Source organism: Dryobates pubescens, chromosome 16 (assembly GCF_014839835.1).
Source record: "Dryobates pubescens isolate bDryPub1 chromosome 16, bDryPub1.pri, whole genome shotgun sequence".
NCBI classification, from domain to species: Eukaryota; Metazoa; Chordata; class Aves; order Piciformes; family Picidae; genus Dryobates; species Dryobates pubescens.
Window position 1 is genome coordinate 2565781 of NC_071627.1, and position 15454 is coordinate 2581234.

The window sequence follows — 15454 nt, forward strand, 5'->3', positions numbered from 1 at the left end:
TCTGGAAGTATGTTTGGAGCAGCTTTCGTTTGAGGTACCTGGTACTTGCTGCTCTTGTGTGAGTATCCTAGCAGTTCAGGGGACTTCTTAACAACAAAAGTAAGAGGGCTACTGTGCTAAAATTGTAGTTTGAGAGATGAGTAATCAGGTTCTTACAAGAATATTTCTGGCTTCTCTGCAATTCTGTGTTGCTGTTGTTTTACTATTTCTAAATACTCTCTTAGGGATCAGCTCCTACAGCATATTTGAAAGCATCCTCCAGACTTGACCTTTGTCCAGCTTTAAAGATAGGTCATCAGATCACTGCTCACTGTGTGTCTAAAGCAATGCAGAAAACCTAGCTAACTCACAAAAGCCAAGGGTATCCATGTTATTATGGTCTGGCTTGTACTCTAAGGAGTTCAAAATTACGCAGAGCTGGGAATCCCCATGTCTAAATTCTGCACCAAATAAGACTCAAAATCAGTGCAAATGTGTGTTTTTCCCCAAACACAAAAGTCCTTCTGACCTTTCTACTTTTTTATATAAACTAAGAATCTTTTCATGATGATGAGATTCGAATATCAGTTCCAGAAAGCCATCACTGTGCATTATAGGCACTTATGCACATTAGAAAACAAAGCAATCTACCACTTTCCAGGATTGATGCCATGAAACATTTTATGGGTGGTCCATAAGCAGACAGAATGTTGCACTAATGTGTGGCTGCATGGCAATTAAGCTTAATTAAGAAAGGTTTTGAAAAATACTGGTGAAAATAAAATATGGGAATGAAAGCAACTGCACTTTCGGGGACCACACTGTGCTACACTAGTTCAGCGAAGAACTCTTCTAAAATTGTCCCTCATCTGTCACATTCTGATGCACATCCAACAACTTGCCAACCCAGGCTTTTTTCTAGAAGGAGGAATCTCTTAGGAGCACATTCTTGACCCATCCTCCGAGGAATTCACTGGTTCCTTTAAAAGACAGCTGCAGCAGATGACACTTATTATGTGGCCATCCGGTTTAACTTATCACTGCCTTTTTCCTATGTGGAGTAACAAAGATAACGATGAATGTGGATTTTCGTTTTCATATGTGCTTTGGGGAAATTTTTTCACAATTTCATTTTTTTTTTTAATGATTTCTCAGATTTGCAACTGAGCATCCCATATGGAGCATCTGATTCTGGTTCTGGTGATTTTCCCCAGTGAGAAGACCCTGGTAAGCAGATCTGAAGCAGTTCCCAGGCTTCCACACTGCACGATTTGAGGGCATCCCATCAGACAGACTCTTTCAGAGCTGAGGACTTTGGTGTTTCTGTGCTCAGAGGCAGACTGTTTCACAGCTAGGTTCAAATTCCCTCTCCAAGAGAATTTTAAAGGAAACAAAATTTAAAGTCTTTGACGAAACAGAATTGTTTTTATCTTTTCTGGATTAGATAGTTGCTACCACAGGGACCTTTGTGTTATGTTATATTACATTGAATTTTATTAAATTGTAGAAAATAAGTAGAAAAGCAGGAACAAAGGGCTATGCAGTCAGTAGGCAGACCTTTGGTTTTTAGCTTGGATGGCACCTGGTATTGCTTTCCACCAGGATACTGGGATGCTTTTTGCCCTTAATGAACTTTTTACACCTGAGATGAAATAGAGGTTCTGTGGACAATTTATAAAGAAAAACACCAGTTTCATGTGAGCATTTTTCAGACCAACAGGGAATTTATGTATGGAAACTACCTGAAGGGTGGTTGTAGCCAGGAGGGGGTTGATCTTTTCTCCCAGGCACCCAGCACCAGAATGAGAGGACACAGTCTCAAGCTGCACCAGGGGACATTTAGGCTGGAGGTGAGGAGAAAGTTCTTCACAGAGAGAGTTGTCAGCCATTGGAATGTGCTGCCCAGGGAGGTGGTGGAGTCACCGTCCCTGGAGGTGTTCAAGAGGGGTCTGGACGTGGCACTTGGTGCCATGGTTTAGTCATGAGGTCTGTGGAGACAGGTTGGACTTGATGATCTTTGAGGTCTCTTCCAACCTTGATGATTCTGTGATTCTGTGAAATCATATATGGGTAAAGAGAAACATCTCATAAAAAGAATGACTACATCTGGGGTCAGCATCTGTAACTTACGTGCTTTTTTTTTCCCAAATAAAAAATGTTTGTTAGACCATTTTTTAATTTAATTTAATTTAATTTTATTTTATTTTAATTTATTTTATTTTATTTTTATTGCAGCTCAACAAGGTAGCCTCATCTGTACTTGTTTAACCTTCTGACTTTTTTGGGGTTTTTTGGGGGGGAAAAAAAAGAAAGATAAAACTACCACTTTGTATTTTCAGTTATGAAGCTCATTCATATGCAAAAGATGCAGTGAGGACACTTTTCTTCACTGAAGGAAACTGAAGTATGTGGTGATAAAAATATCACACGTGAGAGTGTGTTGAAAATGAGAACAGAGAGGCACAAGGGTGATAAATGTGAAAAAGAAGCTAGTTCTGGGATTTGCTTGACGTACATGAATGGCTGTGCACAGGTAATCAGGTACACCTCCTTAGGTCTAAGACCTGCTAGATACAAGTTTACCTGCACATACACAAATGGAAAATGATCTGAAAATGATGTAATGTATCCATAAATTATAATTTTCAACAGGTCAGCTTTTGTGAAGGTCAATCTAATTCACAAATTATATTCCTAGAAGGGATTCTGCAACCAAATCTCTAGATGGGATCTCATGTTTAGCACAAAGTGATACTTCTGAAGAGAGATCCTCTTTACCAGGGATCCCCTTTACCAGGGATCCCCTTTACCAGGGACCCTTACTCAGATCTCCTTTACAAGGGACCCTTACTCAGATCCCCTTTACCAGGGAACTGTACTCAGATCCCCTACTCGCCTTGTTATCTGTAACTGGAAAGTGAAAGCTCAGCTAAAGAGCTGCTGGTATGTGAAGTAATGAGAAACTCCAGGGCATGCCTGGATCTGTGGTAACAGCACTTGCAAGGGAAGCTGGCACAGTCTCCTTGGCAGAGTTGTTATAAGCCCTCCGAAGACTCATTCTTTCATGGAGATGATTATATATTGGTGGAAGCCTGACGCAGTTGCAAAGCAGTGGGTGAACAAGCTGTTTCCCCACTAAAAGCCATTTATTACTTCCTATTAGGTCACAGAACATCACTCAGCTGTAATTTTGATGATAGCCACTCTTGTTTCATCTTCATCTGCCTGAAACACTTGGCCCTACACCTCTTTTACACATGTTATAAACCCCCTCCTCCAGCAGGTTTCCCAAGATCTGCACTGTTCCTGCTGGCACCTTCTGCAGCAGCCAGACCTCTGGGAGTTTCTGGGACAGACTGAAAGGAATTTTCTCAGTCAAGTAAATTAGTCAGGGCAAAGGCTGATATTCAGCTTTTGCTCAGTTAATGATAGGGAAAAATCACCTGGATTGGTAACTGACTAGTTAACAGGAACCTACAGGGCATCAGAATTTGACCCTGATTTGAATACTGTATAAATTATATTTTATGCCAGAATGCTGCAACATTGCTCACAGGGACCTGTGACAGCAGCTGGACATATTCTCTCTGATGTCTCTTGACACCACAAGGTTTAAAGGGGCTTAAAAGGCAGAGAAATTGAGGCATAGAGAAAGTTCAATAAATGAGCAAACAAGTCCATTATTCTGTTTTCTGGAAGGGACATTTCAGTCTGTATCTACTATATAGAATAGCATAGAATAGACTAGAATAGAATAGACCAGGTTGGAAGATCATCACATCCAACCTATTATCCAACCCACCTAATCAACTAAACCATGTGACCAAGCACCCTATCAAGTCTCCTCCTAAACACCTCCAATGATGGTGACTCCATCACCTCCCCAGGCAGCCCATTCCAATGGACTATCACTCTCTCTGTGTAAAATTTCTTCCTAACCTCCAGCCTAAACCTCCCCTGGCACAGCTTGAGACTGTGTCCTCTTGTTCTGGTGCTGGTTGCCTGCGAGAAGAGACCAACCTCTGCCATATTTTTGTGAGAAGTGTTTAATATTTACAGGTGAAGGAACTCAGGATCATTGGTATTCCTGGATTTCTTTCTAACCTGCCCTGGTTTTTTTTTTTCCACCTTCCTTCCCTCTTTTGTGGTTTTCCAATGTAAGCACCCACATCAATCCACTTTTTGGGATCCACTTCACTGTAGGCCCAAGGTGAAGCTCATCTGCAGCCACTGAAACACAGACATCACACATTCCCAGCACCCTGTCCTGCCAGCAGCAGGAGGAAACCCCAGTTTATGTTTTGGCCTGGTCAGAATATTTTGTGAGTTGTCTGTCTCAAAAGGGTATGAAGCTACCTCCGTCTCAGTATGTTGGCATGTGAGCAACCTAAACAACTGGGAAATTTGTTTCCAAGGAGAAATACAGAGCACAAATTCCCCAGGTTTCACACTTCCACTGGGGGCTGAGTTTTGCCTCTTTTCACCTTTTTTGCAGGCTGGATGGGGGAGGGCAAGCTGGTGTTTCTGTGGAAGCTTCAGGCAGCTGTTGCCAGACTGAAAATTACACTGGAAAACATTTCTTAGTTTATGCCAAAATAAGAAATTGTTTACTATGTAAAGTAAACACAGAAAGTTATTCCCATAAATTGAATCTACCTATTTATTAGCTCTAAGCAAAAGAAACCTACACCCTGCTGCAAGCGTGGTCAGATTCTTTGGGCTCGCTTCAAAAAGCTCGCTCTTTTTGTCATTCCACTCTGACCTCTTCCCTGCTAGTCCTGGGATGAAAAGCAGGCCAAAGATCTGCTGAGAAATGGGCCAAACCACTGCTGACCTTTGCAAATCCAATTTCTTCAAAGCGAGACCTAATTGACGCGTTCCCACGCTGTGTATTGCTGAAATGTACGCTGCAGTTCAAGGAATGAATGCACCATGGTGCAATCTCATTTTGAATCCAGTTTTCTTGCTATGTGTCAGAGGGTGAGGGAGGCAGAGTGTGGTACAAGTCACAGAGAACAGTCACACACAGGTTTCACAAACCACTGAAGTTTATCTTTGAAAGGTTTTATACTTTGGAGTGGCTCTTTCCCTTAAGATTTAAAATGCATTAGACTTCCCTTCTCTCCTCCTCCCTTCTACCTTCCTCCCCCTCAGAAAACAGGGAGATACTTTGTAGTGGAAAAAAAAATGACTGAGCGTTTGTACTGAATAATCTCCAAACAGAAAAAAAAAATAGCTCTAGCATTATTATCTGGCATGCAATCAAGGTGCCTGTCTGGGGAGATTCATATGCACAGGGGCTGTAGGTGAATGAGATGATGATAAGGGGAGGGCCCTAAAAATCATATTTAAAATTTATATTCTTTCTCTTTGCATATGACATTTGCTATGAGTGATATTCCTACTTTACAGCAATGAAGATGGTTCATGCTGTGTGAAATTTTGCAGTCTGTGCTAGGCGCCACAGGTGTGCCTGCAGAATCCATGTAGGAAAAGCATATTGGCATTCTTAACCTAAAGTTTATAATCCTGTTTCAACAGGTGCATGGAGACTCGCCCCCTCCCTCTGTTTTCCAGAAGGAGCTGCTGTTTGTTTCCCATGCAGCTGGCCAAGCACTGCCTGGCCCCAGCGGTGGGTAGCCCGACACACACAGCATGAGCAGTGATACCATGCCATGCTCTGCAGCCCACTTACGTGCTCTGGGGGGTGCCTGCTTGTGTAATGCTGCCAGTTTTCGTCTGGTGCAAAAGGGACAGAACAGGACTCTCATTCCCCATTTAACTACTGTAGGGCATATGTCATGGGTAAGTACATCTGAAGTCCATCTGGCAGTGCCAAAGAGAGGAGCATGAGGTTGGGTTTGGTGTGCCTCTCGAGGGAGGCTGCCCATCCAGCTGGGAAGCCATAGCATGGCAGACAGCAGTCGAGCTGCTCCATGTTTGGTGCCTTACCACAGGTCTCCCAGCATATAGTCTATCTGTCCAATTTGGTTGTACAGCAGTACCAGAGGTATTACAACCTATGTATGTATTTATTTCATTATAATATTAATTGCACAAATATCATTCCACTAGAGCTGATGTAATGGAGAATCAGAGCCTTGAGTTAATGGACTTGACTGTGCCCTGACTCTGTAAGCTGAAGACTTTCAGAGGAAGCCTCAATGCTCTCATTTTCTAATTTTCCCTATCAAAACAAATGGAAATATATCATTGTGCTCAAAATTGCTGAATTGAGTGGTTTTTAAATTTCGTTTTATTTCCATAGCCATGAATAGTAAATTTCATCCATTCATGACCAGTTTATTTAAGAGTTTGCTAACTAACAAGATCTGGAGAACTTTCTTTCTCGGAAAGTATTGCAGTAAGAGAATAGTTTGTGTTTATATTGCTTTCTCAATATTTTTATTATTCTGTTTCCCAAGACACAATGACAGTCTCCTGTACATCAAATATTTTGGAGAAGAGATTGTATAAACTGAATAGGTAGCACTTGCTGGCAGATGGATTTACTGGTGGAAAGTGGAGAGGGCCAATTTGTTTTATGTGCTTCCTCCCACTGCTGGCTTCCTCCCACCTTTCAATGTGGCACAATGTTCCTGTCTTATAGAATAGAATAGAATAGAATAGAATAGAATAGAATAGAATAGAATAGGATAATATTAACCAGGTTGGAAAATACCTTTGAGATCATTGCGTACAACTCATCATCCAGCACCATCTAATCAACTAAACCATGGCACCGAGCACCCTGTCCAGTCTCTTCCTAAACACCTCCAGTGATGGTGACTCCACCACCTAACAGCATCAGAACAAGAGGACACAGTCTCAAGCTGCACCAGGGAAGGCTTAGACTGGGCAGCACATTCCAATGGCCAATCTCTTTTTCTATGAGGAACTTCTTCCTAACATTCAGCCTAAACCTCTCCTGGTGCAGCTTGAGACTGTGTCCTCTTGTTCTGTTGCTGGTTGCCTGGGAGAAAAGACCAACCCTCACCTGGCTACAACCTCCCTTCAGGTAGTTGTGCCCCTGTGCTGTGTACAGGGGCACAGTGACCTCCCTCCTGCTGCAGGCCACACTGTTCCTGATGCAGGCCAGGATGCCATTGGCCACCTTGGCCACATTGCTGGGCACACTGCTGGCTCATGTTCAGCCTACTATGAACCAGTCCCCCCAGGTCCCTCTCTGGCAGGCTGCTCTCAGCCACTCTGACCCCAGCCTGTATCACTGCATGGGGTTGTTGTGGCTAATATGTGGACTCCAGCACTTGGATGTGTTCAATCTCATGCCCTTGGACTCTGCCCATCTGTCCAGCCTGGCAAGGTCCCTCTGCAGAGCTCTCCTACCCTCTAACAGATCAACTCCTGCCCCCAGCTTGGTGTCATCTGCAAATTTACTGATGATGGACTCAATGCTCTCATCCAGATCATCAATAAAGATATTGACAAGGATGGGGCTGAGCATTGATCCCTGGGGGGGACACCACTAGTGCCTGGCTGCCAGCTGGATGTGGCACCATTCACCACCACTCTCTGGGCTTGGCCCTCCAGCCAGTTCCTAACCCAGCTCAGAGTGCTGCTGTCCAAGCCAGGGGCTGACAGCTTGGCCAAGAGTCTGCTATGGGGGATGGTATCAAAGTCCTTGCTGAAGTCAAGGTACACCACATCCTGTAACAGGGAATGTCTTTTCATAGAGGGAGCCCTTCTCCATAGGATTACTCTTCCCTTTGGGTTTTGCTGTCATTTAACTTTTCCAAATGCCTTCATCATTACTCATTTACCAGTATTTGATTATAAAGAAAAGAATGGCAGAGCAGCTCTAATTTTGGCAGTTAATTGCAGTTATTGACAGATTTTTATGTTTTACTTTTTTAAGTCAGATTTTTTGTTATCTCCACTTCTGGGTATCTCAGGATGTTTTAAATTGTATAATAAAATCCTCAAGAAAGGTCACACAGGACTGAAGCAAAGGTTGAGCTTGAATAAACTGCAGGATCTTTGTTTTTCCCTCCCATTCAACGTGCAACTGAATATTTACACCAATCCTTTTTATTTCCTCACCTAGTATAAAATTCCAGGTGCTCATCTTTTAGATTGCACACTGTTTAGGAAGTGTGTTAGGTAGGAAATGGTAAATTGCAGTATTGAGAAGTACTAGCTGATAAAACAGTCTGTGTACATGTGTAATATATGGGTTTTGCATATTACTGTGCCAACAATATCTGATCCCAGTCAGATAACAGTTAATCAACCCATGGCTTTGACCGGATTCAAAGAAAGTCACAGTACTTCTTCTTCTCTCTCTTATTTCAGGTTTGATGTACTTGCTTTAATATTTTTGTGTTCTGTTTTTATGTACCTACCCTACTTTAAGCTTCAGCAAAAGACAGAACTTTCAATGTAAATTTTCTGGAAAAAAAATGTTCTATGTCTTACACAAATTCTAAGGCATTCAATCTGATCTAAAAATTCAAGGACTTACTTCTCCCTGAATAATTTTAATCCTTCCCTGCTCTGAGCAACATCAGAATCCTTTGCAGGACAGGAGACTCTGGCTTTCCTCAGTCTGTGAGGATTTGCAGACCCTTGCAGATTCTCAGAGTGTGAGACTTCTCTGCAGGCTGGACTGGGGACACACTGGTCATCTCACCTGGGAGAGCGCCACTGGAGCAGACAGTCCATGTAGGCCATGCGGTAACATTGGACAAACAAATTGTGGTTGGAACAGGATGGAATCGAAGCCACATCCAAAATTTTGTCTCTAATATGATTTTTTTTGTTTGTTTATGGGGGTTTGTTTATGGGTGTTTGGGGTGTGTGTGTTTAATTTTGGGGGTTTTTGTTTTGTTTTCATTTTGGTTGGTGGTTTGGTTTGTCGGGTTTTTTTGAGGGGGAGGGGATGTGTGTGTGTGTTTTGTTTTGGTATTTTTCTTCCAGTGCACCTTAGGCATTTCATCTCAAACTGTTTTCTTCAGACTTGTTGTGGCCCTGGGCAGCCTGATCTAGTCGGAGATCTCCCTGCTTACTGGAGGGCAGTTGGACAACATGTCCTTTGAGGGGCCCTTCCAACCTGATGCAATCTGTGAATCTGTGTGAATCTGTGTCTTTCATTTGCTCCCTGACTGCTTCTCCATATATTCAAAGCAAATGACCTCTAAAAGATAGGAAGTCCATTTAAAGGAGCAATTGAGCTTTTGTGCAAAACCCAGCCTTTTTTTTTTTTTTTTCTGTGCAAGCAGTGGAGTAATAAGAAGCACACTGCCAGTTTCACAACAAAATTCTTCATCTTTATTGAGCATTTAGACTGCAATAAAATCTATGGAGCAGGCTCACAGGGTAGGTGGGCAGCTTGCTGCAGGAGCAGTGAGGTAAACCTTATTCACTGTTTTTCCTGTAATGGGAATTTGTTGTTCAGCTGGCACTGTAAACACAGCAAAGTGGTTTTATTGCAAAGAAATAGTCTGAAAAGGTGTCAGTTTGCAAAGCTAAAGGAGCTAGCAGGATTCAATTTCCAGAAACAACACTTCTATGATAATTGTTTTCCCTTTTGTTCATTATTTTTCTTTATTATAATCCAGAGCCAAAAATATTTGGATAGCTTGCAAAGCTGGAAGCTAACCAGATTATCAGAATGGGCTCTGGCACACTGAGGGATGGCAAGAAGTCTGCTTTTCTTCATTCGGATGTTAATAGTTTTGTATTGCTTGTCAGCTTATTAAAACTGATTTGAGAGGAGATGGCTAAGGAGGAAGATCCTTGATTTTTATTCTAAGAAAACAAGTTTGGTGTGTACAATTCATCTGGATTTGAGGAGACACTTCTTTACAGTGAGGGTGATGGAACACTGGAACAGGCTACCCAGAGAGGTTGTGGAGTCTCCTTCTCTGGAGACTTTCAAAATCCACTTGAATGTGTTCCTGTGTGACCTGCCCTAAGTGACCCTGCTTTGATAGTGGGATTGAAATCAGTGCTCTCTGAAGGTCCCTTCCAATCCCTAACATTCTATGATTATGATTCTGATTCTGTGAACAGGGAGAGAAAGAAATGTCCGACTAACAATGAAAAGTATGGTGAAATCTAGATTACAGTCCCCTTTTTACATGTAGCTCTTTCTGTATGTGAAGTTAGGCCCTGTGCAGATGAATGTTACCAAAACAGCCTAATTACACTGAAAGATTACTCCTGTTATCTTGGGTTCCCCAGGTCCTGTACTAACATACACAGAAGTAAGCATGCTTGGCACTTGTGCATTGGCAAAAACTGATGTAAATTGCAACCTTCTAATGAGGCATTAAGCACAATAGTCTCTTGCATCCAGAAGAGGATGCCTTGTTGGTAAGCTTAAGAACTGGGAGGAAGCTTGTGCAAGTAGTCATACCAAATGATTGCCAATCTATGAAAACAGCAAGTAATTCAGGTGAAGTGTTTCACAGAGTACTGTAACTTTTAAAGAGAGCTTTGTTAGCTTGTACTCAGGTTTGTACAGACAATGTACATCAAGTTAAAACTACAGGAAGTGTTTTCCTGTTTCACTCTACAAGCTGCACAGGAGTTACAGGTATCAGTTATTAGTGCACTACTGATGGACATTGTGATCACTATTTTTACTACTTCCTTATCATGTATTTGCAGCTCTGCAGTGACAGCAATGATGATAATAATAAAAAATCATTAGCTTGATCTTTGAGGTCTTTTCCAACCTTAGTGATTCTATGATTCTATCTGGGCCCCTCAATTCACAAAAGACATTGAGACTCTTGAATGTGTCCAGAGAAGGGAAATGAGCCTGGTGAGAGGCCTCAAGCACAGTCCTATGAGGAGAGGCTGAGGGAGCTAGAGTTGTTTAGCCTGGAGAAGAGGAGGCTCAGGGGAGACCTTATTGCTGTCTACAACTACCTGAAGGGAGGTTGTAGCCAGGTGGGGGTTGGTCTCTTCTCCCAGGCAACCAGCACCAGAACAAGAGGACACAGTCTCAAGCTGCACCAGGGGAAGTTTAGGCTTGAGGTGAGGAGAAAGTTCTTCACAGAAAAAGTTGTTGGGCACTGGAATGTGCTGCCCAGGGAGGTGGTGGAGTCGCCATCCCTGGAGGTATTCAAGAGGGAACTGGCCGTGGCACTTGGTGCCATGGTTTAGTGGTTATGAGGTCTTGGGTGACACAGGTTGGACTTGACAATCTTTGAGGTCTTTTCCAACCTTATTGATTCTATGATTCTATGACTAAATATATTCCACAAAGGACTGCTTATTTGTGGTGAATTGAACATGTCATAGCAATGCTCTTCAGTGGTACAGTAGCTGTGAAGTATAATGCATACAACCAGGGATTTGAAGCCTCATGGCTTAAGAACTCCGCTATGAACATGTAATATTTTTCTTCTAAAGTAGTTGTGTCTTCCTAAAATCTGTTAAACTGCAGCCTGCAGATGAAGTGTAAAGCACAGGACAAACTAAACTACTGTAACACTGAAAGGGCAAATTGATCTAACCAGGGCTGTATTACTTACAGGAAAAAGAGTTGAAATTACTAATGGCTTACTGCACAGAAAGAGCATTTACTATGATGTAAAAGTGTATAGCATGGATCAACTCTGTCAGTTTTGCAGTGGTCTGGTTTTCATTCTATATGGCCAGCACTTTGATCTGTGCTACAATGTAGGTAGTCAAAATCCTGAGGACCTTACTGCCCTGAACTAAAAATGAAATAATTTAGTCATAGCTACTCAAAGAAACATTTTTCAAATGAATTTAATTATGTTTCATTGTTTACAACCTGTGTTCTTCTCTGAGTATTACATCCAGAGATAATTTAAGAGCGCAACTTGCTTGTATGCTTAGGTGTGGGGTATGTTTGAAAGGAAACAAAACTGGTTAGTTGTTAGTCTTTATAACTCCAGAATATTCAAGCTTGAATATTTTTGTGTTCTTTTTCTGTCAGGGATTTTACTCTTTTTTATGATTTTTGTCTCTTATTTTGCAATTCCTGTGCCTGTAAATACATTTATTCTCATGTAGCTTGGGAATGAATGATAGCATTACAGTGGTTTTGGAGAGATTTTGGGCTTTGCTGTATCCCAAGAACATCTCAGAATATCCAGGGGCCTCAGATTGTATCACAATGGAAGATATTTATCCTTTTACATTTGTATTCAGAATTAGTGCTTTAGTAATCCAGGTCCCTAAATTTGTTATCCAGTCCAGTTCTTCAGTTTGCGCTCACAACTTTTATGTATTTCACACAACATTAGATGATGTTAAATTGGTATAAAGCCAAACTAAGATTGTAAAGACGAAAACTGCTGATATTTTTTACTAATTTCTAGATCTACTGTGTCACAGTATCACAGTATATTAGAGGTGGGAAGGGTCCTCAGGAGATCATCAGGTCCAAACCCTCTTTGGAAAAGTTGTGATTCATGAAATCTCACAGTGTGTTTTATCTTATTGGCTTCTTGCCACATTGCCAGACTGCAGCACATTCAGACAAAACCAACCAAAACAACCAAAATGCATGCTTTGGCAGCCTATGCATGCAGAGAGGGTGCAAAACTGGTTTTCATTTTCCAGAAACAGATCCTAGTTACAGCATACCTCCAACTGAGTGCTCTTTATTATTTGTTTTGTGTTTTTGATTTTCACTGGGTTCTTTGGTTTTATGTTTTTGAGGCATGTGTATCATATGCTCAGGAGAAGTCCCGAGTTTCAGATATTGTTTAAATTTAATGCTTTTTGGAGCTTTACGGGAAACCATTACCTCTGTCTGTTCACTAATGCAGCACCTACAAGATACCTTACAAAATACTTCAAGTTTTTCACTCTTGCTCAGAAGGTACTACTCTAGAAAAGCTGGCCTTTCTAGCCCTATGCTGTTTCTAAGACTACCAAAAACCCCCACTATTTAGGAAAGGTCAACTTAAGAAATACTGTCTTGAAAAAGATACTAACTTAAGAAATGGAATGGAATGGAATGGAATGGAATGGAATGGAATGGAATGGAATGGAATGGAATAGAATAGAATAGAATAGAATAGAATAGAATAGAATAGAATAGAATAGAATAGAATAGAATTGGATTGAATTGACCAGGTTGGAAGAGACCTTCGAGTCCAACCTATCACCCAAAACCATCTAATCAACTAAACCATGGCACCAAGCACCACATCCACTGTCTTCCTAAACACCTCCAGTGATGGTGAACACCCCCCTTCGCATTCCATTCCAATGGGTAATCTCTCTTTCTATGAAGAACTTCTTCCTAACATCTAGCCTAAACCTCCCCTGGCACAGCTTGAGACTGTGTGCTCTTGTTCTGGTGCTGCTTGCCTGGAAGAAGAGACCAACCCCCACCTGGCTACAACCTCCCTTCAGGTAGTTGTAGAGAGCAATAACATCTCCCCTGAGCCTCCTCTTCTCCAGGCTAAACAACCCCATCTCCCTCAGCCTCTCCTCACAGGGCTGTGCTCCAAACCCCTCCCCAGCTTTGTTGCCCTTCTCTGGACACATTCCAGCAACTCAACATCTTTCCTAACCTGAGGAGCCCAGAACTGGACACAGTACTTCTCACTAATCTCTATGTAGAGCTTTTGGTTTTCAGCTGATCTGTCAATTCCCCTGCCCTTAATAATGTAAAACCTGTATTTTCCACAGAATTATTTAGCAGTATACAAAATGTTATTAGCAGAAAAAAAAAGAATTAAAAAAAAAAAAAAAGAAGTTATTCTGATCACAAATCAGGAGTGCCTGAGTAAAAGCCTGTTTCAGATACACACTAAGCAGAGGTTAAGTTGCGTATTTCTCTTGTAGGCAGTTTATCTGGGTCCAATTCAAGAATTAGACATGGTTCATACAGGTTTGTATCCTTTGCCTTCCATAACTGAAGCAGCTGATATGATTTTGAGCATTTAATATATAGCTGATTTGTTCAGTTCACTTGTTCTTAACCTTGTTAAGTACTACATCTTTTTTTTGGCCTGCATTGTACCCCTCAGTTTAGGAAGCATGTTGAGTTGCTAGATCATGTCCAGAGAAGGGCATCAAAGCTGGGGAGTGGTTTGGAGCACAAGTACTATGAGGAGAGGCTGAGGGAGCTGGGGTTGCTTGGCCTGGAGAAGAGGCGGCTCAGGGGAGACCTTATTGCTGTCTACAACTATCTGAAGGGAGGCTGTAGCCAGGCAGGGGTTGGTCTCTTCTCCCAGGCAACCAGCACCAGAACAAGAGGACACAGTCTGAAGCTGCACCAGGGGAGGTTTAGGCTGGAGGTTAGGAAGAGAATAAATGTGGTAACTTCCTTTGTGTCCATCCCTCTCATTTTCACTTAGAAAAGCACTTGAAAAGACCATAACATGACATTTCCTATGAGTTTTAATAGTGATTGGTTAGTCCTTTATTGAGAATTTCTCAGTTAGAATGTAATTCATGTGTTTCACGAACCGCCTTGCTAAGTGAGAAAGCTTCAGTTATGTTTTCTTTCAAAACAGATACATACCTCCTCAGCTGAGCAACAACAATGAATAATCACTCTTACAATTTTTCTGAAATATCAAAGTTGTTCCCTGTCATGGCAGAGAATAGCAAACCATCCAACAAGAAGGCAGGCCATGTGAATAGCCTTCTTGAATTCCTAATTGTTTGCTCTGGCAGTTCCCAGTGAAGCAGCTGGTTGTCTTTGGAAAGCTGTGCTTGTTGTTTTGGGTTTGAACATCATGTGTCTTTAATTTTCAGCACTAGCCACAAATATCTGCTTGAAGGACTTTTACTCTTGGGAACCCAATATATACTTTTCAGCCTCTCTGACAGCGAGACTGAAGGAACAATCAAAGTTGACTCATTGCCTTATATCCCCTCAGGGAGAAGAAGGAATAAAAAGGGAAATTGCTGCTTCTTTCAGTTGCCTGAAGTAAGCCTTTTCTGTTTTGTAGTGAATAAACTAGATTTTCAAAACCAATCTGCCCTCTATTTGAACAAAATATTCCATCCAGTATCATACTGCTAATTCTGGGACTTGACTTCCTTATGTCCCTGTCCCAGGTGGAGTTCAGAAATCCATAACCCTACACTTGCTTCTGACAGAATCTACTGTCTTGTTTTTCAACTTCATGCATAGTAAACCAAATTAAATGAATGTGTAGAACGCTCTTTATGCTCTCCAGTATACGTGTCCGGAGTAGGCTTTATTTATAGCACCCAAGCCATTAACAAATTCTGACCTCATTATTAGAGCCAACATAAATAGCTTCACTGAAAGTCATAGGATAATGGTTACGATCATACCTTGCCTGTGACTATACCTTCCTAAGTATTCTCCACCTTACATGCCACAGAGAAGTAAAAGTCATTAGTGTGCTGGAAACATTATAATACACAGGGGAAGGTTGAGCCCTGATGTATGTATTATCTAAAGATTAAGCAGGATGCCAGATGAGCTTTGATTCATTTTAGAAATTTTGCTAGGCAGAACTTCAAACTTACACCAAGTGAT